Source organism: Manis javanica, chromosome 7 (assembly GCF_040802235.1).
Source record: "Manis javanica isolate MJ-LG chromosome 7, MJ_LKY, whole genome shotgun sequence".
NCBI lineage: Eukaryota > Metazoa > Chordata > Mammalia > Pholidota > Manidae > Manis > Manis javanica.
This window is the reverse complement of record NC_133162.1, coordinates 133303708-133330651: the sequence shown is the minus strand read 5'-3', so window position 1 is coordinate 133330651 and position 26944 is coordinate 133303708. Positions and strand designations below refer to the sequence as shown.

Here is a 26944-nt window from a genome sequence, read left to right as displayed (position 1 = left end):
ACGGAACAGCCATTTTTTAAACAGTCTGAAATGACAAAATGAAAAACAAAACTTGTTTTTAATGGTTATTTTCAGCATCTGTGGGATATAGGTTTTATCCTTATAAAAGATGTATGGCTCCTATTGTAGTCTACCTTTTATTAACTAAGTTATGTTAATGATTACCTGAAAAACTTCCCATTCTAGATTTTAGATTTTTTAAATGGTATGTATGTTTGTGTATATTTATTTATGTATTTATCCAGAGTTTTGTTTATTTGTAATTACTGCTTCCATTATGGCATGAAACCTAAAAAAATTTAACATCCGGTTTGGTTTATAGTTTCTTTTAAAATTTTATTAGCGATTTATAATTAAAAATATTTATGTAGTCATGGATTTAGAAAGGGATGTCCTTTTTTCCCCTTTTACAGTTAATACAGGAAAAGCTGATAACACATCTTGAGTTGTCTACTCTATAAATAAAATCATCAAAGAAATATGCCTTAGAGATTGCATCTCATCATGCTTAGGTTAAGTAACTTTGAGCGTTAACTTCCAGACATTGCCTTTTCTAAAACATAGCAAAATGCATTTAGCTAATGCTTTTGAATTGCTTTCAAAACAGACTTTAAGAAGTGATCTGCTTGTGCAGGCACTGAGCAGGTCTCCTGGACCAACAGGATTCTTTGGGGTGGGCTGGGTGCTGGGCTATGGGTCCAGGCTGGGGATGGGGGACAGCTGTGGTGAACAACACAGAGAGCTGAGCCAAGGGTGGTTGGTGGGACCTGAGGAAAAGGGAAGGCTTGGCAGGTGGTCCATCAGAGTAGCACGTCCCAAGGGGCAGCACAGAGAAGCTAAAGCCTCGGTTTGAGGCACAGCAGGTAGAAGTCCCCGACCAGTATTTGAGGGCTCCACCCCAAAGGCTGAAGGAGGAGCCTCGGGGATACTGGAGTCTAGCATGGGGTGTTTTGATCAGAAACCTGAAATGTCAGCCGAGCTAAAAAAGCCATTAGAAAGCCATTAGCATGTGCAGTTTGTGTCCCCAGAGAACATTTTTTTTTTCTGTCTCTGCTGTCTTTGCTAGAAGTTTCATCAGCTCTCATTCTGTAACCGTTCCCTGAGAGTGGGTTTTCTAGGCCTGCTTGCTCTCCAGGGCTTTGCCTTCACACCCCTAGGTCCTCTCTCCAGCCTCTGCAGGGCAGTGTTTCCGAACGGTTCGCCTTCCCTCCCAGACCTGACCTCCCCGAGCCCTGTGTCTCCCTCTCAGTCACCTGACCTCAGAACACTGGCATTATTTTTATATTTGAGACCTCCTCCCTCCCTCCCCACGTTTCCCTCTGCCACACTGCGGGACAATTGTTGGAGATTTCTCACTGTTCTCCCTCCAGCCCTCCTTTCCATTCTGTGTCAGGCGCTACCAACACAGATGAACTTTCTGATCATGTCTCTTAATTGTTCCAAAGTGGTTCCCAAAATTAAAGAAAAACAAGCACAGGAGCGAATAAAAGGAGTTAAAAAAAAAAAGGGTTCCTATCAGATGAAGGCCAAACTCCTTAGCCTTGGATTCGTGCACCATTTCAACTTTCAGCCTTATATCCTAAACTCAGCTATAGTTCCCCATACATAAACCCATGCTTTACTTTTTGGTCTTCCTTCTATTTGAGAAAATGAAGAATCTGTTTGGGCTCTGACTTTTTTTTCTTTCTTTAAAAAACCATTTAAATTATTTGTTACACATTAATATGCTGTACATTCCAAATCCCATTTTGCCTGTAAACACTAAGCAGCTAGAGTTTGGGGAGACGTGATTTTTCCCAGCCATGTCTTCTGTCACTTACCTGCTCCTTGATTTTAGACTTAAATCTCGGGGCTCGTTTTCGTCATTCATCCCTTCAAATGGAAAGTGGCCAGGCAATCTTGGTGACACCACGAGGGGTAAAGGGAGGACAAACATGAGCTCTTTCAACAACTTGTAGAAAAGAGAGTGGCCCATAGTAATGTTCTTCTGGCTCTCCAGCTGTGTTCCTGTCCTGTTCTCGTTTTAAGGTGCACGTTAATGGTCAGCTACATTCCACGTCTGCCCAGAGGTTCTGTGGGAGGCATGCTGAGCAGAACATCAGTCCCACTGTGTGACTTGTCCATAGTATGTGCCCGCAAATGTTTGCTGACTCAGCGGACACATATGCGTACGTGACCACAGGAAGGCCATGTGGCACTTTCTCACTGGCCAGAAGCCCAAATACTTGGCATACACTTGTTCCTAGGATTCCTGTTAGTAGCGAGCATCCCTCCTTCCCTGGGGCTCCTGAAACACTGGTGCTGTTCTTTTTTTTTGAGAAAAAAAGAGCAAGCCTTCTTGGTAGGCTTGGCTGCCAGGAAGTAAATTTTGTTTTAATCACCATGTGCATTAAAGACCTTTGCTGTAGGGTATCTTTGCTTGTGTTAGGTTCTTACAGTGTTTCTGTAAATTGATTTAAAAGTTGTTCCGGGGGGCCTTATTTCTGTCTTCACATCATCGTCTGTTCGGGGCTGAACTTGTCTTTGTGGACATGGGCTCAGCTGCTTCCTTCCTGTCTGTAGTGATGCCTCCCAGTTGGTCATGGTCTGGGGTCCTGCTGTAGATTTGTTCCTCAGAGCCTGCTTGTTGATGTTGGTCCTTTGAATTTTGTCTCTGTTGTTTCTAAAACAGAAATAGACAGACCGTTGATAGACCAGTGTTTCCATGAAAACTCAGCCTGCTGACTAAATTCTGGGCATTTACACAACCTTGTTGATTTGAAATTTATTGTCATAAGCACCAGTCTCTGCTTCTCCTTCCTTATGGTTACCAGCATCCAGAGATGTCTTCCAATAGGCATTTATCTTCAACATAATTCTCATATTCGGGAGAGAAAGGGGCTGGCATGGTAGTGGCTCTCAGGAGGCCCCAGGAGCCCACCAGAGCTGTCCTCTGGTGCCAGAGAGGCACAGGCCCGTCACGTTCAGGTCCGGGGACAATGTGAAGCATTTGTTGGGAGCCACGTGATTCCATGGTGGACCGACTCCTCTAGATCAGGAAACAAATAGAGAAACAGATTCGTGTGGCTTCCCTGATAATTTAGTGACATAAAATGAATTTTGTGTGTGCGGTGACTGTAGATATTAGGGATGTTTGTTTTCTTCCTGGATGCAGGGTATTTGGTCCATTCTGGGTTCTCTGGCTGACAGACACTGTTTGGGGAGTATTCTTCATTTTCTTCCACCTTAATTTTTCTGTCTGTGAAGTGGCAGTTCTGACTCCAGGCATGTGGTAAGGGGCGATGAGAAATTTGATGTTTCTGGACCACAAGACAGTCTGTAAACTAAATGAGAACCTGCTAACAATGACCATAGAAACTAGGTTCAGAGCAGTGAACCTTACTTTTTCTCTCTGCTTACCCTTTCTTTTCACTTAACCTTGCACATGAGAAGGCTTCAAAGCCATTCCTCCTTATGTGCTTTCTGGGGGCCTGTCTCCAGCCATCTTTTAGGGTTTGAGAGCTTGACCATGTGGTGTTCCCCCACTGATGGATTTGCTGGGTGGGGAGAGCGGAAGTCATTTTGCTAAACGTGACTGCAGCCAATCAAGGCTGTGCGTTTCTGTAGCATCTCTGTGCCTGAGTCGGCGGTGAATGCTTTATCAGTAATGTAAACCTTGCATCATCACATTCACACTCATGGCTATAACTGTCTGTGGCTAAAACCCACCCATGGCAGGACAGGGGCAAAGGGCTAGTAACTACACAGATGTCTAAATGCTACATGCTTGGCCAAAAAGCATAGTGGCCAGACGAGGGGTGAGGCGGGGAAATGTAATATACACAGTTCTTCAATTGCGGTTGCCTGTGTTTTCATGGAAGTAGAATCACCGGACGATTTTTGTTTGCATTTTTTAAATCATGTAATTGAGAAATTAGAAATGGTTAGTCATTATTAGAAGGAGGAAAAGGATATTGTATCACTGCTGCATTTGGAGGGAACTATCGTGAAGTAGAAAAAACGAGAACAGTATTTGTTGGTCCCAGAATTTCTTGTATTAGGCTGTACGACTGGCTTCATGTGAGGGGTCCAAGGTATTGGCTTCCTTTAATCTCCTATGTGCACGGGGATAAATGGGTGGGAATATTACAGTTAACTTTTATTTAATACTTAGTATGTGTTCATGATGTGTCCCTCCTGTTTTTACTTTCTTATTTTGAAGTAACTTAAGACTTTAAAAAAGTTAGAAAAACAGTACAATTTCTGTACATGTTTTCTCTTGAAACATTTCAAAAGATACATGCTTCAGTGTGTATTTCCTAGACATAAGACATTCTCTTACATAACAGAATAATTATCAAAATCAAACTCTGACACAGTATTTTGCGAGTTTTGCCGCTACTCACTTATCTAGTCCAGGATCGGTCCACGGTCATTGAGTTGTTTGCCTGCATTAGCCTCCTGTAATCTGGGATAGTTTTCCTTTTTCTCTCACAACTGTGCACCATTGAAGAGTACAGGCCAGTCATTTTATCGGGTGGTCCTCAGTTTGGGTCTGTCTAGTGTTTCCTTATGATCAGGTTCAGGTCATGCACTGTTGGGCAGGAACGCCTTGGAAGTGGTGCTGGCCTGTGTACCGCGTCAAGAGGCACGTGGTCTTGACTTCCTCCGTGACTAGTGATGGTAACTCGGGTCACGTGCTTACGGTGGCGGCTGCCAGCTGCTTCACTGTAAACACAATGACTTCTTAGTAGGAGGGATTCACTGATATTGCAGGTTTTCATTATCCTGAACGTTAAAAGGTAAAGTATACTTACTATACAGGGACTTTAGCCTTTCTTCAAGGGAACAGTTATGCCTTCTGTCACGAGGCTGTACATTCACAGGACGTTAATTACAGGACTCCCGCTAGTTCCGAGCAGTCTGGCCACTGCTCTCTGCGGACCTGCATGTCGAGGTGCAGGCGGGCAGCTGGAAGGACTGCGCCCCAGCCTGCGGGCGGATGGCGAAGCTGCAGAAGCCGGACATGTGCGCCGCCCGACGGCCCCGGGCCTCCGCTCTGAGCCAAGCATTATACGTGCGGCCCTGGGGGTGAGACCTGACCCGTGCAGGGTGTCGGACACACGGCGAGCGCCCCATCCAGCAGCCGCCACCGGGACTATCATGTAAACAAGAAGGAGAAGGGTTGTTGTGGCCACAGAAGACGGGCATTTTGGAAGTTCGTGGTCAAGCAGGGAGGGAGGGAAGCCCTGGCAGCAGGCTCGCTGGGGGATGGGCGATGCAGGCTGTTTCCGTTACGCTGTTACCTTGGATGCAGAGGGGAAAAGCCCCTGGAAGCCTACGAAGTCAAGAAAAGAATGACCATCGTTAATTCATGGCCGCAGCCTATCCCTGGCCTTCGTGTTTTCACTCCTGCCCCGTCGCAGCGCTGGTGGCGGGCGGGAGCCAGGCTTTCCCCGGGCAGCGAGGCCTGTCTCCCCAAGGAGAGGGGCAGGAAGTGTGTTTGTGGAGACCGGAGAGTTGTAAGAATGCAGCTGACACACGGCGGCTGTTCCTCTGCGGCATTTAGGTCACTTCCCTGCCTTCCTCCTTTACGCTCAGCCATTTCGCTCCAGGAGAGGCCGGGCGGGCGTCACCGCCATTATCAGGCCTTGCGGGTGGCAGGAGCGGTGCCTCGGCCAGGGTCACAAGGCAGTTATTGTTTCTGGGTCTGTCCTTGTCCCACTAGACGTCTCTGGAGAAGAGACGGGGGAGGAAGGGTTTGTGGGAGAGAGGGCAGGCAGACGAGCGGTGAAGAGCCGGAGAAGGCGGGGTACACGGTCATTCTTGAAAGGGTATCTCACCGCGACCCTCCCTTCCCTGAAATAACTCAGGGAGGCGAGGCACGAATCCACACGACAGCGTTTAATGGCTGCCTCTCAGCAGAGCACCAGCTCGAGGGCGAGGGAGCGCGTTGTTTTGAGGAGTTGGGGTTGGGTGTGTCCCGCCACGGGGTCGTTGGTGATTGGGTCTTAGGGTGGTGTCATGATCTGGACGTTGCTGATTGGAGGGTGCGGGAAACAAAATGGTTGCTCTTGATTTCAAGAAGGTGGGTGCCTTAGCGTGCTGTGATTTGCCTTCATTTCTCAGAGCGAGCAGGCCGCTACGAGGGGGCACTTAGGTGCTGTCAGCGTCCTTGGGGGAACCCGGAGGACGGCAGGGTTCACAGCTGCGGGGCCCTACGGTGAGACGCGCCTTTCTGTGGGAACCCAGTGCAGGCACCCCAAGACAGAAAGCTCGGGGACCGGCAGTATAAATGCTGTAGGATCTGGGTGTAGGGTGTGTGTCATGGGGATAGGAGGGCTGCGGAGCTGGTAGATGGGGGGCAACCGGGCGTGCTGCTCGTGCACCGGGACGCCCCCGTGCGGGTGCTGGGGTTACGCCCAGTCGTGGCTGCCGCCTGACAAGCCTGTCGGTGGAGTCCTGGGTAGCCGGCCTTCCGCTTTGTTCCGGGGCTGCCCGGTAGAGGGCAGCAGTGGGTTTTAATCTCCTGCGGCCCCGAAAGGCCAACTGAGTTGCGAGCGAAACCCCGAAATCCCGTGCGGTCCCAGATTCGGATGGCGAGGACCCCGGGTACCTTCCCCCTAAGCCGCGACGGCCCGGCGCCCTCGTCATCTGGGCTGCTTTTTCACTGCGCCCAGACGGGAGGGTGATGGTTTAAGCAGTCCTCATTGTTACACTTGCATTTTAAGTTATATTTTTATTAATGAAAGTCATATATAACATTTGTATTTTAAGTCATGTCCGAAACAAAAATCTCAACTTTGGCAATGGGATTGGAGAGCTTCTGGTGTTTCGTGGTCAAATTAGTGAATGTTCTGGGCGGCGGCAGGCTGTTCCCCAAAAGCCCTTTTGGTCCGCGCCCCTCCGCCCAGAGCCAGGTAACAGGAGGGGGAGCAGGAGCACCTGGGGCTGTGGGGCAGCCGTGAGCGGACTGCGCACACGGTGGGTCACTCCGTAAGGTACCCGCGGGGGACCCGCAGGGCCCGGGGGCGCACATTCTCTTCCTGCTTCGCGTTTCCCCTTCCTCTTCTTTACAGACAACCATGTGTTGGTGACACATCTGACTGAGGGGCTCCCAGGCTCGGAGAGAGGAGGACTGTGTGGCTGAGGATGTTATTTTTCCCAGTGCGGAGAGAAGAGTTGACGAGAGAGGTTAACGTTATTGGCTTACCTGGGCCTGTAACGGGGACAGGTGTTCTCGGAGTGTAAGCTCACGGACGTTTTCATTATTGTTAAATGTTAAGTACATTGCTTTTAGTCAGTTGAGAATGTGTAGCTCATTTGGTCTGCGGAGTGCCTTTGGTCACCAGGGGGCGCTATTAGAACAGTTCATTTCCTCCAAGAAAATGGACAGGAACTGTGTACTAGTCTGTAAAATCCCTTGCGGCCATAGATCTCTTCTTGCATTGTGCCTGCTTTAAGGAGTCTTGACTGGTGTTTGTGCTGGGGGTGAATTAGGTTCGTGGTTTTGCTGACAAGAGAGCAAGTGGCGGGGCTGTACATAAATTACTTCGAATTCTACTGGTTAATTGACTTGAAAATGCACATATTCTGGGTAAGAGGTCTCTTTCTGGTGACATTGATTTAGAGCAGAGAGGACCCACTCTGGAAATTGTGATTTGCTAATCCTGGCAGCTCCATTTGAGGGCAATGACTGTAATTTCAGATTGAGGTATCTTTTAAAGGCATGAACTGCTTGAGAGTTTTTAAAACTTTTACAGATCTTGGAGATCCACTTTTAGAAATTTGAAATCATGATACACATTCTGAAAATACTGTTAGGGATACTATTTATTCAACTTAGTTTGTAGGGAACTGATTGTTTTTTCTTACTGGAAATGAATGAGCAGAATCAGTGGCCATATTTCATATCTAGTTAGAGTCTTGAGATCTGCTTGTTCAAATGCAGTATTAGCTTATTTTTTTGCCTTTGGGAAATTTGCTAACTTTTTCTAAGCCTTGTGTGCATCAACGAACTTTGAAATTTAATGGGCATAGTGTACTGGGAGGTCCCCAATTGGCTGCTCACCCAGTGCTCACTGCGCATCACTTGTGTAACGTACAGGGTGCTGGCTGCCATTAAGGTGGTTTGCCTTTGTCCACCTTTCCAGCTCACGCTCATAACTAGCATGCCATTTCTTTTAAAAGTAATATACCATGAAAAATGGAAAGGAATTTGGCCATAGTTGTAGAAAGTTAGTGTAAAGAGTTAACAGAAGCCTTTTTGATCATGTCAAAAATCAGATATATGATCATACCCTCTTCCTGGCTTAAAACTGTTAAATGGCTTCCTGTCAATTATAGGGTAAGTTCCCACTTCCCGCTCCTGATAGGACGAGGCCCACATCACGTGTTGGCAAGGACCATGTGAGGCTCTCATGATCTGTGATCGGGCTGTCTCCCCAGCTGTTTGACACCTCACTCTTGACACACCCTTCTGGAATTACCAGTTCTACTGTCCTGCCAATGAACTCCTGAAATCCACATGTGCTTTCCTCAGAAGTACATGTACTGGTCTGAAGGCTTTCCCCCAAACTTGTGTCTTTCCAAGTCTAGCACCTCCTCTGTGAAGCTTTCTCATTCCCTGGCACCCCCAGGCGGTCCATCGGGTTTTTATCTTCCCTGTTGCTGTTCCCAGACACAGTTCCCTTGTTGCACTTACCGCTCATTTGCAGTTTATTTCCTCACACTCTTGCCCTCTGTTCCAGACTGTGAGCTCCTTGGGTGTAGGAATGGTGTCCTGTTATTCCCAGTGTCCCTGGTATCCAGAACAACATCTCTGTCAATCAGTGACTGTTTCTGAGATTGAACGTCAGCAGGCCAGAGGGCCAAGTCATGATAATAATATGGGAGCTGGCGTGCGAGCGTGCAGGGAGGCAAAGGGAATCTGCTCTTAGTGTTAAAAGGGTATAGTTAAGATATTTTTCAGTTGGTGCTATATTCTTGCATTTCAAGCCTAGGACTCAGAGTTTATCTGATCTTACGTTTAAAATCCTTTGTTATCTCCAACTTGCTAACGAGTCTTGCATGAGCCAATTAAATTGATTCACCTTTGCCACTTTATTGTAAAATAGAATGCTTAGCTTTTATTATCTATCAATTGTGCATTATCCATTTTGGGTTATTTGACAGCAAAAATTTAGTCTCTAGCACTGAGCATAATCTAATTACCATTTTCTTCTCCCAGCCAGGATGTACATAAGTTTTACTATTACCTGAATCCATATCTAATTAGGAGGATATTTCAAAGGTAGATTTAAATCCGTTTTTATGACTCTCTAATTTTGAAATACCTGTTACTTATCCTTTTCTTTAGGGGAGGTAATTTAAACTTAACTCTTTATATCATGATCCTATATATCTTTAAAGTATGTATGATATTTTGGAGAAGGGAAGGTGAGTGAGATAGAAAAAAAATGGAACTGGTGTGCATAAAATTGGTGAAGAAGTCCACAGCCATGAAAGGCATCCAGACCTTTGCCAGCCCCTCTGTGGTTATTCAGGAAATGTGGTGTGGTCAGCAGAGGGCGTCGTACACATGCTTAAAAAATGTTTGTGAGGTGAGGGGCTCTGCTTATTTTATGTTAATCATATTTATTTGATATAATAGAGGTGGATGGTGCCATTGTTTTTTTTAAAGTCCTGAAAAAATATGTATATACACACATGCACACACATACATATATATATTTTTTGGCAATTTCTTTTTACTTTGAAATTAGTTTTAAAACAAATTAAAATTTAAGAGGCCCAGTCAAGGTTGCACTCTGATACAGGATTTTCCAAGCTTCCCATTAAATTACTTCTCATAAATTTGAATACTAATTTAGAAGAATATAATATCTTAATTTCTCCCTCCACATTCAGAAGGAAAGAAGCCCTTGTACAACTTACGAAGCAATAATGGAGCTAAGAAATACAAACCACAGCCTTTAACCCAAATTTAAAGGCCTTTTGAAATTGTTTTGGTTATACAGCTGCTTGTTAGCTGGCAGAATTCAGTCGGGTAGGAACTGGGAAGGGCCTGTTTCATTAATCTCTTAAGGGGATAGGGACAAAGTACGGCGGGATAAGCTATCTTAGGAGAAAGCAGTAGGCGGCAGGAAGGAGACAGGAGGAGGAAAATTAGAAGCCAAGGCTGGAAAGAGGTGGAAAAGGCCCAAGAGTAGCTCTTGCTCAAGAAGCTGGACCCACAAGAGTCTGTGTCCCAGGTAAGACCAGGATTGGGGTTTTCATGCGGGCCCCAGAAGACCCTGGCTCTTCCACTCGCTTTTGGGGTGAGTGTGAGCATCAGCTGAAACCCCCTATGCCTCATCTGTGAGGTGCAGACTGCCTCTGGGGTACAGATCCAGCCCTTCATCGGGCCTCGGTCTAGGCTTCCCTCCTGTGCTCCATCCCCAGCTCTCCACGTGTCCAGCTGCCCAAGGCTCTTGTAACTGCTGTTTGCTCCTCTGGAAGTGTCAGCCCCCTGCATCTTCAGGCGACCTCAGCTGTAGCTCAAAGAGTCATTTCTCCAGGAAACAGAATTGGAATCATGCTGTATTTATTGCTCTGTGATCCACCTGCATTTTCATTTAAGATATACCTGTGGACAATTTTTTGTGTCAAGAAATGCAGCTTTACTTAGTCGTTTGTAATGGCTGCTTTATATTCTACTAAGAGAAAGACTATAGTTAATAATCAGTTCTTTCCTGATGGGAAGCAGTAGGAGGTAGGAAGGAGGTAGAAAGGTAGGAAGGTGAGCCTCAGTTTCCTCACCTTCCCATCCTCCGAGGGCTTCCCTGAAGTCTGAATGTGGCAGTTTATATCAGATGCTTACGTAGCATCCATAACATAACAGCGATTGTAGCGATTTAGGTTACTTGCAATTTTTTTATTGTTAACCACACTGGGATGGACATTGCTGTTCATGCATTATTACATACAGTGTCACTTGTTTTTTAGAATATGTTGCTAAGAGTGGAATTGCTTGGTCAAAGGGTATATGCCATTTAATTGTTGATGCATTTTGGCTTAGTAAGATTTAAAATGGGAGGCATGGTATTTTAAGCCTCAGCCTGAGTCTCATCTGCAGAATAATGTATCACACGCACACAAATGCATATTCTTAGCTCAGTGCCTAGCATGTGGTATTTAATATTTTTACTTACTCTTTAGTAATGAAATGTTATCCATTACATTTATCTTATTTTGCTTTTTCTAGATCTGCAGTGAGTGATTTGGTAGAGAGCATTTCAGGTCTTCTAGCAGTTTTGCAACGTTGAAACTTTCTGTAACTTTAAAAGAGAGTAGAAAGTACCATGTACTTACTAAAAGCTAAACAACACTCAGCCTATGATGGAGGTCGGAGGTCCCAGCCTGGGGTCTCGAACTCTTAGGACCATTAAACCAAGTCAGCAAAGAGCCATTGGTGGTGAAGAGCACAGGGAGCCCTATGGCTCTGCAGCCTCTTCGTGGACAAGGAGGTGTTGTCCCTGTGAGCACTGGGCCAGTGTGCGTGTTACAGGCATTTTTGCCCATCAGTCTGTCACTGCAGTCTCTTCTGTCCAAAACAAATACATGATTAACTGGCCGCCAGCCTGAGAGTAGCGATCAGATCATCTCCCATCTCCACCCTCCCGTGCTCTGTGGTTCTAAGGTGCTCCTTGTGTAGGTCTGACACCAGCCATCCTTGCTGCCCCAGGGGCTGGTCATGCCCAGCATCTTCAGTCAGGGTTGCACCACCCAGCCTGGATGCTGAGTTTCTCCTCTCTTACTTTGTTATGTACTGGTGTCCGGTTCAGATCCCCTATAATCTTAACCAGTTAGAGCTTTTACAGTCGGAAAGCCCATTGTTCTCTTTTTTGGAATCATTGCACAGGACATTTAAAAAATGTATGACCTTGTGGTTATATCCTCATTGCCCCTTGGCTCGCTGGCTTTTAAGTGAGTCACCACTCTTCTCTAAGTCTCAGTTTCCTCACCTTCCCATCCTCCGAGGTTTTCTCTGAAGTTTGAATGTGGCAGTTTATATCAGATGCTTATGTAGCATCCATAACATAACAGCGATTGTAGAAATGCTTTTGCCTTCTGCCTGCATTGTGCCCCAGGGCATATTTTGTAAGGAAGGAGGCGTGTGTGATACAAGTGAGCATAAGAAAGTATTTAAATGTCGTGAGAGGCTTGTCTTGTTTTCTTATGAAAATTAATGTCTGAGGTTAGTGAATGTCGCCCTGCTCTGTCCTCCTCTCTTCCTGTCTCTGCGCAGCACTGGCTGTGAACACGTGTTCCGCAGATAAACCTGTCTTGCTCTGCTGCCAGCACACACAGTCGCACTAGTTTCCTTAAGGACTTCAGATTATTGAGGTTTATTTAGAACTCTATTACTTGTTTCTGTTTTAATTGTAAGATTTCCAATTCCATTTATTTATGAACTTTTAAGTTATAATTAGAAATGTTCCCCCATTTAATGTACATTTTAAAGTTCTAATGAATCTGTCTCTTAGAACAAAATAAAACTTTCCTAAGTGAATGACCTCAGCTCACCCTCTCCCCCACTGACATTTCCTGTACTGTTATTTCTGTGGGATCCCTCCTGGTTTTCTCTTACCACCTCGAGAGAGATTCTCACCTTGCCCTTTCTTACAGAAGCTTAATGCCTAGTTGTTGGGAAGCTTATTGTGCAGATACCCAGGCCCTTTAACCAAAGAGCCACATTGAGTAGCTCTGGGGCCATGACCCAGGACTCTGCATTTTTAATAAGCAGGTCAGTTGGCAGTGGTACAAGTGATTGTGACAGATCTTCTGGTCTGTTTCCGGGTTCAGAAGAAACCATATTGCTAAGCTCACTTTACAAGAAATTATTGGACAGTCCTGCTTTATGTAGACAGAGCTGAAATGCCCACATTTCACCCACGATGCCTCTGCCTTTGCCCGCTGGCCTTGGGGCAGTGCTGTGCCCGCCTCTGTCCCTGACACCCTGAACTCCACTGGAGCGGCCCCTCCTGGTTGGTGCCTGTAAGGTCTCTCTCACCTGCATTCCACCAGCTGCCAACTAGGCTCCGTTCGTGTGCAACAACAGGAAGAGCCGGACTGCCTCGGATCCAGGCACGGCGCCTCTGCTCTCTAAAGGCTCAGCAGTGGTCAGGCTGCCTCACCTTCAAAGCTCAGTTTCCTTGTCTGAAGACTGGGGTGACTGCAGTAGCACCTACATCATGGAGCAGCTGTGATTACTAAATGGGACTTTCCACAGATGTAAGTTAGTGCCACCTTAGGAAGAAGTATGCAATATATTTAGCTTTCGTTACTTCGTATCTTTTTCTTAAAACAGGGTGTATGGTGCTACCCATTTCACTTGGAATTAAAGTGGGTAGTGCTCCCTTATATAATGTACTTTGGTTCTCATAGTACGATAGAAGTAAGATGATCAAAATATGCATAAACAATACAGATCTTTTCAGAAGGCTTAGTGCATTTAGTAGAGTTTGCCTCTGACCAAAGCAGAGGGCTTCTGGGGGGAGGAGCAAACTTTATGCCCCCCCCACCCCCCAAGTCTTCTAAAGTCTGGAATATTAGCAAACGTACTCCATCATTTCTTGGCTACAGGGAGAGAATACTGGGGAAGGAACTTTTCCAAAAGTGGGTCATAGGTAGCTGGTACCCTGGGGTCAAGATAGCCCCGAACTGTGCTCTTGACTTAGAGGCAGTCAAGTTCAACTCCAGCAGTTAACGAATGGGCTTGGTAATGCCAGAAGGTATTCTACAAAGTGTGTAGTTCCAGTGGATAATTTAAAGCTCCATGTGTATTCTGTAGTAAGTAGGGTTTTGCCAGTTATGGAAACAGGTGTGTGGGGATTAGGAAGAGAAGTTTTTTAAATTTGTTGGGTTTGCGAATGTTTTGACTGAGCACATTGGGAAACACTAAACTGGATTTGTCAGTAATGGCATTACTGGTGCAAGAGCAGGAATCACTACAAAGTGATTTTTAGGCCCTTTACTCAAAGCCTAGGAAGGTATAAAAATTTGTGTTATGTGTGGTCAGAGGACATAATCACTATGTACGATGTTAACAGTAACTATTCCACTTGTGAGATTAATAAGGAATGTGAAAGTGAGTAAAATCCCCAGTCACGTTCCAGAGTTTGCATTATGTTCACTGTGTTTTCATTTCACTAGTCAATGTAAGGGAGGCAAAGGGGAGCCAGATATTTCATTCTGTGTATGATAAAGTTGAATGTAGGTACGTAAATATGCAGTGATATTTTTAAGGTCAAGTAGTGAGTCATTGAGTCCAGATTTCCTTTATTTTGTGGCAGCTCCCTAATAAGAAATATTCAAGCTAATTCCCCATTTAGGTGCTTTGCAGAGGCAAACCAGCAGAGATGGTGCATGCCACGCACTGACTATAATTACCCTCGTGTCCTTCAGGACAGATGCTTTCTTCTTTCAAGGCATGTGGTAAGTGAGGTGGAACATCCTTCTGGAAAGTTCCAAATCCCCAGTACCTTTCAGAAGTTTCCTTATAGCTGTATCACAGCAGACACCCGCCAGCCTCGTGTTCAAGACCAAAGTTTGAAAGACCAATTCATCATGTTACAAAGTTATTCATCTGGGAAGTAGAATCAGAAAAAGGCAAAGTTTAGAATATTTGAGATTAAGACCTGAGGATAAAATCAGCCAACCTCTTCTTTTCAGTGTAGTAGCTATGAAGTTAACTAATGATTATTTTTAAGGTATTTTGTAAGCAATGCCACTGATGCTAGGTAGATATAAACATATCTGGTAAAATAACAGATAATTTTTTAAACTTAAAGTTGTATATGAAACAGCTGCCATTCTCCAAGGTGACCCCTCTGCTGTAAAAACAGCAGATAACGTGAAACACCCCCTCAGCTTCTTTGGAGTGAATTTTATATTGCTATGAATTCCATGTGATTCTGGATTATAATTTAATCTTTAACCTGGGTGTTGCTTAATCTGGGATGTAGTCTGTTCTTTAAAATTGCAGTTCTGTCCTATGTGCCATCATAGAAGAGGAAGTGCTAATAACAACAGTAACAGAAACAAGAGTAGTAACGATAATAGCTAATCTTTATTGAGCTTTAAAGAGATCAAATACCATGCAAGTGACTGGCTAATGGTTTTCTCATTGCATCATTACAAAGTCATTTAAGTCAGGTACTGTTATAGCTCCCTGGTGCAGACGAGGAAACACAGGTGTGTAGACTGTAAATAATTTATCTGGAGTCTCACAGCTGCTAAGCTTTGGAGTGGGGGCTTGTACAGAGGCAAGTCCTACTCTAAAACCAATGGTTTAAAATATTACACAATCCTGCCTCCACACTGAGTGTCATTACTTTAAAAGTATATTGGCGTGTTGATATATTACTGTTCTCAAGGTCTGTACACTAGGACTGCACAGCAAGACTGCCTTAAATGAAACCCTCATTGTTCTTTAAAGGAAGTCAGAATTCTTGTCTTGAATTTCATTGCTAAAGTGAGGTTCTGGAATAAATAGAGCCCTTCCATAGGACACAGCTGATTTCATTTCTCCCAGAATTGGAGTCATTACTCACACAAGGCCTTGCCCTTTTGGTTATGAACTCTGCAAACCCTGGCTTTAAAAATTTTCAATTAAATGTGTACAGCTCCATGCAGTCTTCCTAAAAGATATGATTGGTATTTCCTGCAGATGTAAGCTCCTCTAAGAAATGGTGTTTGCTTCTTTAAAATTTTTCCTTTAATTTTCAAGGTTTTACGGTTGCATTTTGTCAGCTGGCACTTGCATTTGAAACTAATTTACAAGCCCAGACCGCCTTTCCCAGGACCCTGTACTCTATGCCAATTAGATAGCATCACATTGTGGGAATTTTCTGAAGTGTGCCTGCTGAAACAAGGGGTTGGTCTGCCTTTCAAAGGCCCGATCTGCTGACTGTGTTGTTTTGTAGAATGAGTTCAAGGTACCTGCACGGGGCCAGAGCTGGTCCTTAGTTTGCTGACTCGTTCGGCTGTGGTGCCCCTAGAGGAGCACAGGCCTTGTTCTGCTCCTGGAGGCTGTCAGGCTGGAGGAGAGCCCGGGGAAGCTTTGAAGTTCACCCGAATGAGTACGGTGGGTTGAGTTCTCTCTCATTTTCATGTGAACGAATTTTCCAGCAGCAATTAGAGGTTAAAATGAAGAAACACTTTGAACATTCAGCCTGCCTTCCACTGCCAGAATTGCCTTTTCGAAATTATTATTCACATGTTGTTCACCTTCCCAATATGAACAGTTCTCATTCATTTTGACCCCAAAAAGTGAGATATTACACAGTTCTTTACCTTGCCTTTTCTCACTGAATGGATTTCCACCTCTGTGCACAACACCCTCACTCTTTTTTATTGCTGCTTACTATTCTATGGTAAGACAGAACTTCTTTAACCAGTTCCCTATTGTTAGACATCTGGGTGTTTCCAAACTTTTGCAGCCACACACATTGCTTCATTATTCTTATATACATGCCATTTTGCATGTGTTTAAGTTTCTCTGTACGAAAAATACTCAAGGTAGAAATGGGCCATCAAAGGGTGTATATGTAAGTATTTTGGGTAGATGTTACCAAATTGTCGTCCAGATGTCATCGTTTTTAGCATCCTTACCTCCCACTGCTCTTAAGTCAGAATGCTAAGCCTCAGTAAAACTAAGTAGGAGCCCTAGTAGTGGCTGAGGAAAACGATACAGATTTTTATCACTGCACCCATTGTATGAATTTCTGTATGACTTCCTTCAATTCCATTCTTCACTTTCACAAATCCTACACAAGTGTGCGTGTACGCACACAAAACCTCTCTCTCTGGTGGACTCTCAGCTTCACGGTTCATGTTGCTCTCCTCTGCCGACTTTTTATGGCCTGTACAGACTGTGCTCATTTTGAAACTCCACCGTATACTGCTAGCAGCTTACTTGTTTCCTTTGTCCCATCTGGCCTTCCCAGCAGGATCATTAGCTGTTGCAGCGCTCTTAGCTCGCCCTCATTTTGTGCTCCTTCTTAATGCCGAGGGCAGTTCTCTGCACATTGTGGGATTCCATTTTACTCTTCTCAGGAAAGCAGATTTGTTGTTTGGTAAATAATAGTACATGTGTATAATGAGAAAAGAATTGTGCATTCAAGTGCCGGATACCTAAAAACTCTGAAAAACCCTGATACAGAAGTATCCACAGTCAGCATTTTGTTGCACATTTTCCTGGTCATCTCTGAATACGTCGGCATGTTCACGGACGGACATGTACAGTTTCACATGTGACTCACACTGTTCTAACTGTTGGGTGCTGTGCTTTGCTTCTCTTCAATAAAATATGTAGATCTTTCCCATGTCCACCGATGTGATTCTGCATATTTTTACTGGATATATAGTAGTTGTTTCTGTAAACACACCATAGTTTATTTAAGCAGTGCTGAACTGATTGACATTCATTGCTCATAGTTTTCTGAGTCAGTGCGTCTGACAGGTACTGGCAATTATCTCCACAGGAAGGGAAAATCTTAGAAATGAAGAGCATGTGTTAAAGCTTGGGTACACATTGTGGGATCTAAGAAAGTACTTATACAAGAGAAGAAAGTTTACAGAAACGGTGAGTACTGCCTCCTGGGCAGCCATCAAATTGTAGTTGTCTGTGACCTTCAGTCGCAGCATTCAGTCATCTAAAATCATCAAGAAATTCTATACATAAATAAAAGGAAAAAAATCTCAAAGAGATACTCTAGGAGAAATAACCCTTGAGTGTATTTGTGAGTGCTCAAACGAATCATTGCTCTCTTCCTCTTATCCTGCAGGGCAGTGACTACTTGTCTTTCTCCCTTCCCCAAACTGTTTTGGAAAGCTTGTCTAATTTAGGATATTATACAAGCGTTTTCCCTCCTGCTAAGTTGCAGGAAAGAGCAATGTTTTCTATTTCTTGGAGAATAGTTTGCTTAGGAAAGTACACAGTCTAATGAAAGGACTTCCAGCTATGGGTTCTTTTGAAGCCTACTTGAAAACATTTTGGCGTGTTTATTTCTTTACTACTATACTTTATTTCAGAAAAGATGGTTCACAAAGATGCAAACAATGGGCTGGATGAAATTTATTTGATAGATGAGAGAAAGGAGGTAAAGGGCAAAATAAGGATAGAAAAGTAAATAACCAGGAGTAAGGTTAGTTTGCAAAATGCATGTAAAACATAAAATCGGCAACCATTGGAGTTCAAGAAAAGTTGAATATGGGTGATTTGGTATGGTTTATTTACAATACTAAGTCCCATGAAGTTGCTGGAGGTAGACCTCAGATTTGGCCCTGAGCCAGCATGATGGGCTTGTAGACTCATTATCCTTGTGGTTAGAACACAAGTCTCCTACTCAGGAGAAGTCCAGGTACTCCTGATATTGAGGCCAAAGAGGAATTCACCTAGAGAAGAGATTTTTGCAGTGTAAAGTCACGATCCCAATATGTCACAGCTGGAAGGGCCTCAATGGGCCGTCCTCTTCAGACTTCTTAGGGTCATGGGAGGCCTCTGAATGGCGCACAGTCTGCTTAAGGCTCCCACCTTGAATCAGTTGCCCAACCTCTCCTACCTACGGTTGCCTTGTGAGCCCAGTAAGAATGAAGGATTAATTCTTTTTTAAAAATTAATTTTGATGTCATTAATGTACAATTACATGAGCAACATTGTGGTTACTAGACTCCCCCCATTATCAAGTAGGTTAATTCTTATAATGCTGTCATGAGGATTACATAAGGTACTGCAAGGGAGGGAAATGCAAGTCAAAACCACAGTGAGATACCACTTCATACCATCTATGTTGGCCATAATCAAAAAGACAGACAATAGCAAGTGTTGGTGAGGCTGTGGAGAGGTGGAGAAGTTGGAACCCTCATACCTTACTGATGGGAATGTAAAATGACTCAGCTGCTTTGAAAAAAAGGCTGGTGGTTCCTCAAAACCCAGGAATTCTCCTGCTAGGTACATACTGAAGAGAAAACATCAACTCTTACACACAGATGTCCATAGCAGCATTATTCACAAGAGCCCAAAGTGGAAACAACCCTAATTAGCATGAGCTTATGCATGGAAAAAAGGATGCTATATGGCATGATTTATTTATATGAAATGTCCAGAATAGGCAAATCCATAGAGATAGAAGCTTAGTGTTTGCCTGGGGCTGGAGGCCAGAGGGAAATGGAGAGTAAATGCTAATGGGCGTGGGGTTCCTTTTTGGGGTGATACATTTTTTTTCTAAAATTGGTTATGGTGATGGTTGCACAACTTTGTGAATATACTAAAGACTGTTGACTTGTATGTACACATTAAGTAGGTGAATTGTATGGTGGATGCATTATATCTCAATAAAGCTGTATATATAAAAGATAATGCAGGATAAAGCTCTTAGCATAATGCGGTAAGCAGAGATGCTGTGTAAGTACTCAAAAAATGTAGGCTTTTTGTTTCTTAAACAAGTGGTGAAACCGAGGCCCAGAGGGGTGAAGTGCTGTACCGTGAGCATGTGGCTCTGCTGGCCTAAATGGGGTCGAGCTGTCCCGGAGACTGTATGAGCATGCGCTTCCCTGCAGGACGGCGGCTGCAGACGCTGGCCTGGCGCTCGCTTGCCCTTCCCACCTGGGGCTTGATCCATGTGACTTCAGCTGGCCTTTGTTTGGTCTTGAACCTTTCTGCCATAAAGATTTTCCCAATTGTGGATGCAATATAAACTTCAAAATAGTCAGCAAAAATTCCAATTAGCCATGATAAACTGTTTGAAAAATTGATTCGTGACCCTGCCTGCTATTGACTTTCCAGAAACAGATTAGCCCATCTAAGAATTACCAGGTGCTTTGCTTTTTCTCCTTTCTCCCCACCAGCCTGTCTCTGGCCATTTCACTTTTCCGATTTTTCTACTTGAGACAGGCTGGGCAATTAAAAGCAATGGAGACCCCTGTCTCTTCAGTTTTCCCAGAAGCAACTTTTGAATCTGTAGTGTTGGTGTGAAGTGCACTGTGGGTTTCCTATTAGAATATTGTGTGTGTGTGCGTGTATGTTATAGTGTAAAAAAAAAAGCAACAACTTTGGCCACTGCATCTGGGCCTTGTCGAATCAGTGTCACATGAAGGAATTACAGAGGTCATCATCAACCTAGCATTCTCACCCCAGTTAAATTGACAGGGTTTTAGATAATTGGAATTGCATTAGCTTGCTATATATGGATTGGTGTTAAGAAAACATAAATTTTCAACAACCTGGACAGTGTGTCACTTTGTATAAAGCTCAACACTTTAAAAGATAATAATAGCTGAGCGTTTGACAAATGTCATAGTAAAATGGAAGCTTTCTGAAAATTAGATTTCAGGAATACTCAGGTTTCCAGAGTAGCTCCCAATTTAGAAGCAGTTGGGGAATAAAGCAGTAGAACCCATTTTTGGAACACAAAGAAGCCACCAAGTAATAAACATTAATACCACTAACAAAGATATTAAATCTCCATGTTAACAGCCCCACTTGTGTTTGGACGGGCAGATTCACTCTCTAGATATTAAGGCAAACTGATGTATTAGGTCACTGTTGGTTATAATCAGTAGGGTGTCTATTGCTGGGTAATGAATCACCCCCAAACTTAATGGCTTAGCTCAGCAGCTGTCATTGTATTGTTACCTCTCATGGTTCTGGGGCACGACTCAGCTCAGCTAGGGGAACCTTGCTTGGGCTCTCATGTAGTTCCCCGTGACTCCCTGGTGCCTTCGAAGCTACCCCACTCCCATGGCTCTGGAGGCAGCAGGAGGTGGTAGCTGTCTGGTACCTCAGTGTGGACGGTTAGCTAGGCATCTCTGTATGGCTTCTCCATGTGGTGTCCCTTCCCCACAGCGTGGTGGGTGTGTTTCTAGAGCGAGCATCCCAAGTGGGCCGGGCAGAGACTCTGGCCTTTACTGACCTGGCCTTGCATGCCACGCACGTTAACTGTCTTTGGTTACAGGCTTTCCCAGACTCAAGAGGAGGGGACTGAGACTACCCATCCGTGCAAGGAGTGTCAGTGACACATTGTAGAAAGAGTGTGTGGGATGAGGAGTCTTGCAATTGTGTTGGAACATACCATCCGTGCAGTCACTTTTACAATTAAAGGCAAAAAGAGGAGACAAGGAAAGAAAGAAGGAAGAAGAGAGGCCGGGGGTTGGTGGTGGAGTGGCAGCAGTGAGCCGCAGAAGCCAGAATGGGCAGGAGGCGGACAGCTCAGGTGCAGGACAGACAGCCCCTGGGGAGCAGGGTGTCCCTGCAGCCTTCTGGGCCCACAGCAACAGGAACTACACCTGAGGATGTGCCTTTGATGGCGTCCCAGGCAGGAGTACGAGGCCTGCTAACCAAACTTGTACAGCATCTGGGAGAGGACAGAGCCTCTGTCCAGGTGCTCTGATAAGCTGGCCATGGTCACATGTGGTGAAGTACAGTAGGTGTAGGATCAGAGTCACCCTGGGAGGCAGGAATTTCTAGTCTCCTTAGAAGGGAGGGTGAATGGTATGGGTATGAAATGGTCATGATTGTGCAGACCCCACATGCGAAGGTGGACACTTAGAGATGTCCTTTCTCATTCTCTCCTTACTTGGCAATAAACATTTATCTTGATTATTAAACTATATGCGCTTGATTAAAAGTAAAATATTTATTGGGTGCTTACAGTACACTAGGAGGAGGGAAAAATTAGACTGGTATCGATCTGGGTGGCAGTTACATAATGAATACACGCGTTTGAGTGCATACATGTGTCAAAATTCATCAAACTGTGCACTAAGATTGCATTTCGTTGTACATACCTCACTATAAAATATTTTTTAATTAAAAAAGAATGCAAGTTAAAAAAAACTAGTCATTGCTCTAGGTTGGGGTGTTTGACTAAAGAAGAGTAATGTAATGATGACTGTAAGTTTGGGGAAAGGAAATTCTGGGGCAAAATACCCCTAAAAACCAAAATCAGTCAAAGGGAGAAATAAAGTTTAAAATCTGTTTTTTGCTTACAAACTGCAGTCTCAGGCCGTCTTTCTTCTCTGCTCAAGCAGCAACCACACCGGCCCTCCCCCTTACTTCTCAGGTACAGATAAGCCCTCTATTGCCCAGGCAATTAATTACTCATTGATATGGAGATGAACTTCTCCACCCCTGAGGAAAGATGCAAATGCACTAAAGCCTACTTGTTTACACTTCTGAACATCTGTTGATATGCAGATGTACCAAAGCCAGGCTAGAAATTCTGGAAATGTTTCAATTTTACCTACAGTCCACCCCTCCAGAAATCTCGCCTTACAATTTACTCTATGTCCCTCTTCTGACCAATTTAGTAACATGCAATAGCAACAGCAATAAAATCTTGATAATCCTCAAGCAAGAGGATTCAGCCTATGCAGATTAAGTAAATGTACTTTACAGCACAATCTCTCACTAAGCACAAAATACGTTTCTACACTTGTTTACTCATTCCTAAAAATCATGCTAGATTGCTCACAAAACTTTTACCAAATATTAGACAAAGTCAAGCCTCTCTTTAAACATTATTTTCTTGACAACAGCAACACAATCATAATTCTCAAGCCAGAGATTTAGCTAGGTTACTTTTCAGCACAATCTCTCACTAAGCACAAAAATAGATTTCTACACTTGTTTACTCATTTCTAACAATCGTGCTAGATTGCTCACAAAACGTTTACTAAATATTAGAACAAAGTCAAGCCTCTCTTTAAACATTATTTTCTTAATAACAGCAACACAGTCATAATTCTCAAGCCAGAGGATTCAGCTAGGTTCAAAGTCCCATGCAGATTAAGTCCAAAGCTCGTCCATTCCAGCCATCACCGGGCAGCTGCAGCCAGGGGGTGCATCCAGGACACAAAGACCGTAGAAGCAAATAACTGTGATTGTCAGGGGCCAATTTGCTATTATTATAGGAATACACAGAAGGCCAGCTTCCAGGCCTTTTCCCCAAGGTGTCAGAAGAGCTAGCCATCGCCGATCTATGTGTTGAAATGTCCAGGGCTACATCCATTTTACTCTTAATTGCTGCACTCATCTTTGCAACACATGTCCAATGAAGTGGGTGCCTTGATCGCTCTCAGTAACTGGCAATCGACCATAGGCTTCAGAGAGATGCTCTAGGCCCCTCCTGGTGGTTTGCTGATCTGCACAACGTGCAGGGCACTCCTTCCAGGCTCGGCTGACTTCTTCAAAGGTGAAAGACAAGTCACACCAATGGGCCCACATTGTCTTCTGAGGTGTCTGTGCCATGCCACTCCTTGGCCTTTGGGTCCAGTCTTGCACCCACCCCACGATGGGATAGGAGGTTATTATCTTGGTCGGAGCTGTTCTGGCAATGGGCTCTGTAGCCAGCAAGGTGTGGTACACAGCAGCCAGTTGCTTCAAGGTGACCCAGACCTCTGCTCTTTTCCATGGTTGTGGCCAGGCTCCGGCCGGCAGCAGGAGCAGCAGAAGCAGTAGCCTTAGGCTCGGGTCACGGGCTGGGGTTGGAGTGGCCAGCAGCAGTGGTGGCGCCTCCACGACCACACGAGTGTAGACATATGTCCCTTGGCATGAGTGCTGCTTCTCCCCATCATTTCTAGGGGCGGCCCTCCCAAAGATCGCACCCATTATGACAGGTTTCGGGTTCACAGGAGTCCTGCCGACTATGCCAATTATAAGTTTGGAGAAAGGAAATCCGGGGGCAAAATATCCCTAAAAACCAAAATCAGTCAAAGGGAGAAATAAAGTTTAAAATTTGTTTATTGCTCACAAACTGCAGTCCCAGGCCGTCTTTCTTCTCTGCTCAAGCAGCAGCCACACTGGCCCTCCCCCTTACTTCTCAGGTACAGATAGGCCCTATGTTCCCCAGGTACTCACTCATTGGTATAGAGATGAACTTCTCCACCCCTGAGGAAAGATGCAAATACACTAAAGCCTACTTGTTTACACTTCTGAACACCTGTTGATATGCAGATGCACCAAAGCCAGGCGAGAAATTCTGGAAATGTTTCAGTTTTACCTACAATGACCCAGCAGTATTTCACACAGTTGTTACATTTACCCTGTATCCTGTATGTGTCCTGAGAACTGGCTAATATTAGCTTGTTGTGAGGTCTGTAGTACATCATTTAGCTGCTATGTGACTCTGTTTTTCTGACTCCATCTGTGATAAACATCTGCACAGCTTTCAGACATATCGGAGACATGTTTGCAAGATGAAAAGCACACAGGAAACATTAAATACATGCTCCCTCGTGGTACCTTTTTAGACTGTGACTCAGTCAGATGTTCTAAAGCAGAATCATGTGAGACAGTGGTACAAACTCAAGCATTGTATGATTGCATTCATTCACTTCACTAATCTTGGTTGAACACCTGGAATGTCCCAGCTAGTGTCCCAGGCTCTGGCATTCAGGGACGAGCAAGCTGGATGATGTCTCTGTTCTGTGAAACCTGCATAACGAGGGTTCCTCTGTGCTAAAGATCTGAAAATGCACGTGACTTCATGAAAAGGTGAAATGGGTACATGAGCAAAGTCAACAGTGTGCGTTTTCAGATGGGGTCCTTAACGTGTCAGATAGAGGTGGTGTGGAAAGGGTTTTGCATGGCTAGAAAGCAGTCTGCAGTGGTGTGATAGAACGCCGGCCTTTTCAAAGACGTCATCTCAGGGCCAGGCATGGCCTGAATAGTCTCAGAGTGTCAGAGGGCGTGGTCTGCTTGAGGGGACTTAACAACTTTAACCCAGGCTGGTATTAGGAAGTCAAGTTCAGTAGGACAAAGACACAAAGTACTGTGTGGTATGAAAGGGTCCTAGAACAGTAAGTTAATAGCTTGTTCTGATCTTTCTCCTTATAGTATTTTGGAAAGAATCAGATCTGTTGTAGGATTTTTTATTTTCCTATGTTTACTGATTCAACACATAGAGTTGTAAGAGTATAATTTGGAATATAATAGTATAGAAAAGGTCTCATAAGTTTCTCTTTAACCTAGACATTGTATCATTAATACTTTAAATCTCATTATACCGTTATAACCTGAGTGCCACATCTTTCTTCCTGTATGGAGATTTTAGAGAAAAATTGTGACCTGATACCATCTTCATCCGTTCATTTATTATCCATGTTCATAGTGATGATCGCAACTATCCCAAAATAGCTGTATTAGGCTGCACGTGTTTCTAAGAAAATAGATAAGTCTACAGCAGGTTTTTAAAACCCAGGTATTTGGAGTCCACAGAGATTCATCCTCTGAGAGTTCTTGAAACTGAGGACACACCCAGTTTTTTTTTTCCAGAGTAGAATTCAATACAAACCAGCATTTTTGAGCATGCTCTTTTGGGTATTGGACTAGATGTTTAACATGTTACCTCATTTTTCCTAATAACCTGATAAAGTAGGTGTTTATAACTCAGTTTTACAGGTGCAGAAACTGAGACTTAGGCTAAGTGATGACGTCCAGTGAGTAGTAAAGCCAGAATTTAGCATCAGATCTGTCTCATGTAAAAGCCCTCTAATTGGCAACTGCTATGCTATACTGTCACCTAGTGGGGAGATTCTGATTACATCTTAGTTCTTTTATTGATTACCTCAATGTTGTATAATAAATGTGAACCAATTTTAAATACCAAAAACCTCAACCAATATAACTTAACACGTGTATTGTAATGCAGTTAGAATAAAAAACATGTATTTTTGGTGTGGTGTGAAAAATATAAAACTATACCCACTTGAACATTGTAACCCCATTTTTAGCAATTAAATAGATGCTGTAATTAATGCTTAAACTAAAATGCAGTAGACATATAAGTATTAAGGTTTCTGCTTCAGTTATTTTTCTTGGGAAAATAGCACCTATTGATTTAAGATCTTTAGTCCCAGATTCTAAACTGATTTTATTTCATTGTCAGCATGCTTAGGGGATTGTCTTTTGACAGAAACATGAAGAGCATATTCCTTCTCTTTGTAGGCATTTATGTGTATAGAAAGGTTATTTCTATAGGTGATTTTTGAGGAAGTTTGGTGAATAAAGGAAGAGAGAGATGCCTGAATGGCTAGAAGGCTCCATAAAGATTTCTGATGATAGTGGGGATTTGAACATTTTCCCCTCTTCTTTTTCTCCTCCCACCACCATAATTTGACTTCAAGAGTGTCGGTACAGTGGAGGCAAATTAACTTCAAGATTATCAGTGGATTTCAGGCTGTTTCTTCTCATCCCCCCACTCCACCCTGCCCCACACTTAGTCCCAGAGGCTCCTTCCTCCCAACCGTCCCTTGGAAGTTTTGCCTCAGTGGGTCTTGGGCAGGACCCAGAAATCTGAAGTTTTAACAAATGACCGAGGTAGGTAAGTTGTATGATCAGGCATGCTTGAGAACTCCTGAGCTAGAGAACAGCCTTCAAGAAGAGAAACAATACGCAGTGAGATTTTCAATCTGGATTGGGTCCAGAATGTGAAGAGCCTTAGCTTGTAAGCCGTGGGTTTGGGACCTGGTGCTCCAGGCTGCAGGGAGCCGATGGTGGGTGCCCTGTAAGCAGGGAACAACCGTGCAAGTTGGGTAGTCCGAGGGACTCTGGTGGAGGTGTGGGGGGAAGGGGCAGGAGAAAGTGCTGCTGGAGCTCTGGACTCGGAGGAGCCTGGTGAATGGCTGGATATGGGAGGTAAAGCACAGAAGGGAGACAGCAGAGTCCGAGGCTGTGTGGCTGGGAGGATGTGGAGGAAGGCCGTTTAGGGGGGAAGATAAATGCCAAGTTTGTTGGCATCTATTTGGCTTTGAAGCTCCATTGGGACTCCCATTTGAAGGTCTGTAGGCAAAGGAAATGTGTAGCCAGGAGGCACTATGACTGAGGAGAGCTGTGTTTAGCATTTGTCTCCGTGGAGGTGATTAGATGACACTGCCAAGAAGGGCGTGGAGGACAGGTAAGTCCCGGGGAGCAGTTACGGGA

The 26944-nt window shown here is 44.3% G+C and overlaps 1 protein-coding gene across 3 annotated transcripts in view; it reads left to right on the top strand.

Moving 5' to 3' along the window:
- STK39 (serine/threonine kinase 39) overlaps positions 1–26944 on the top strand; it is a 268447-nt gene that overhangs the window by 101859 nt on the left and 139644 nt on the right. The window lies entirely within an intron of this gene.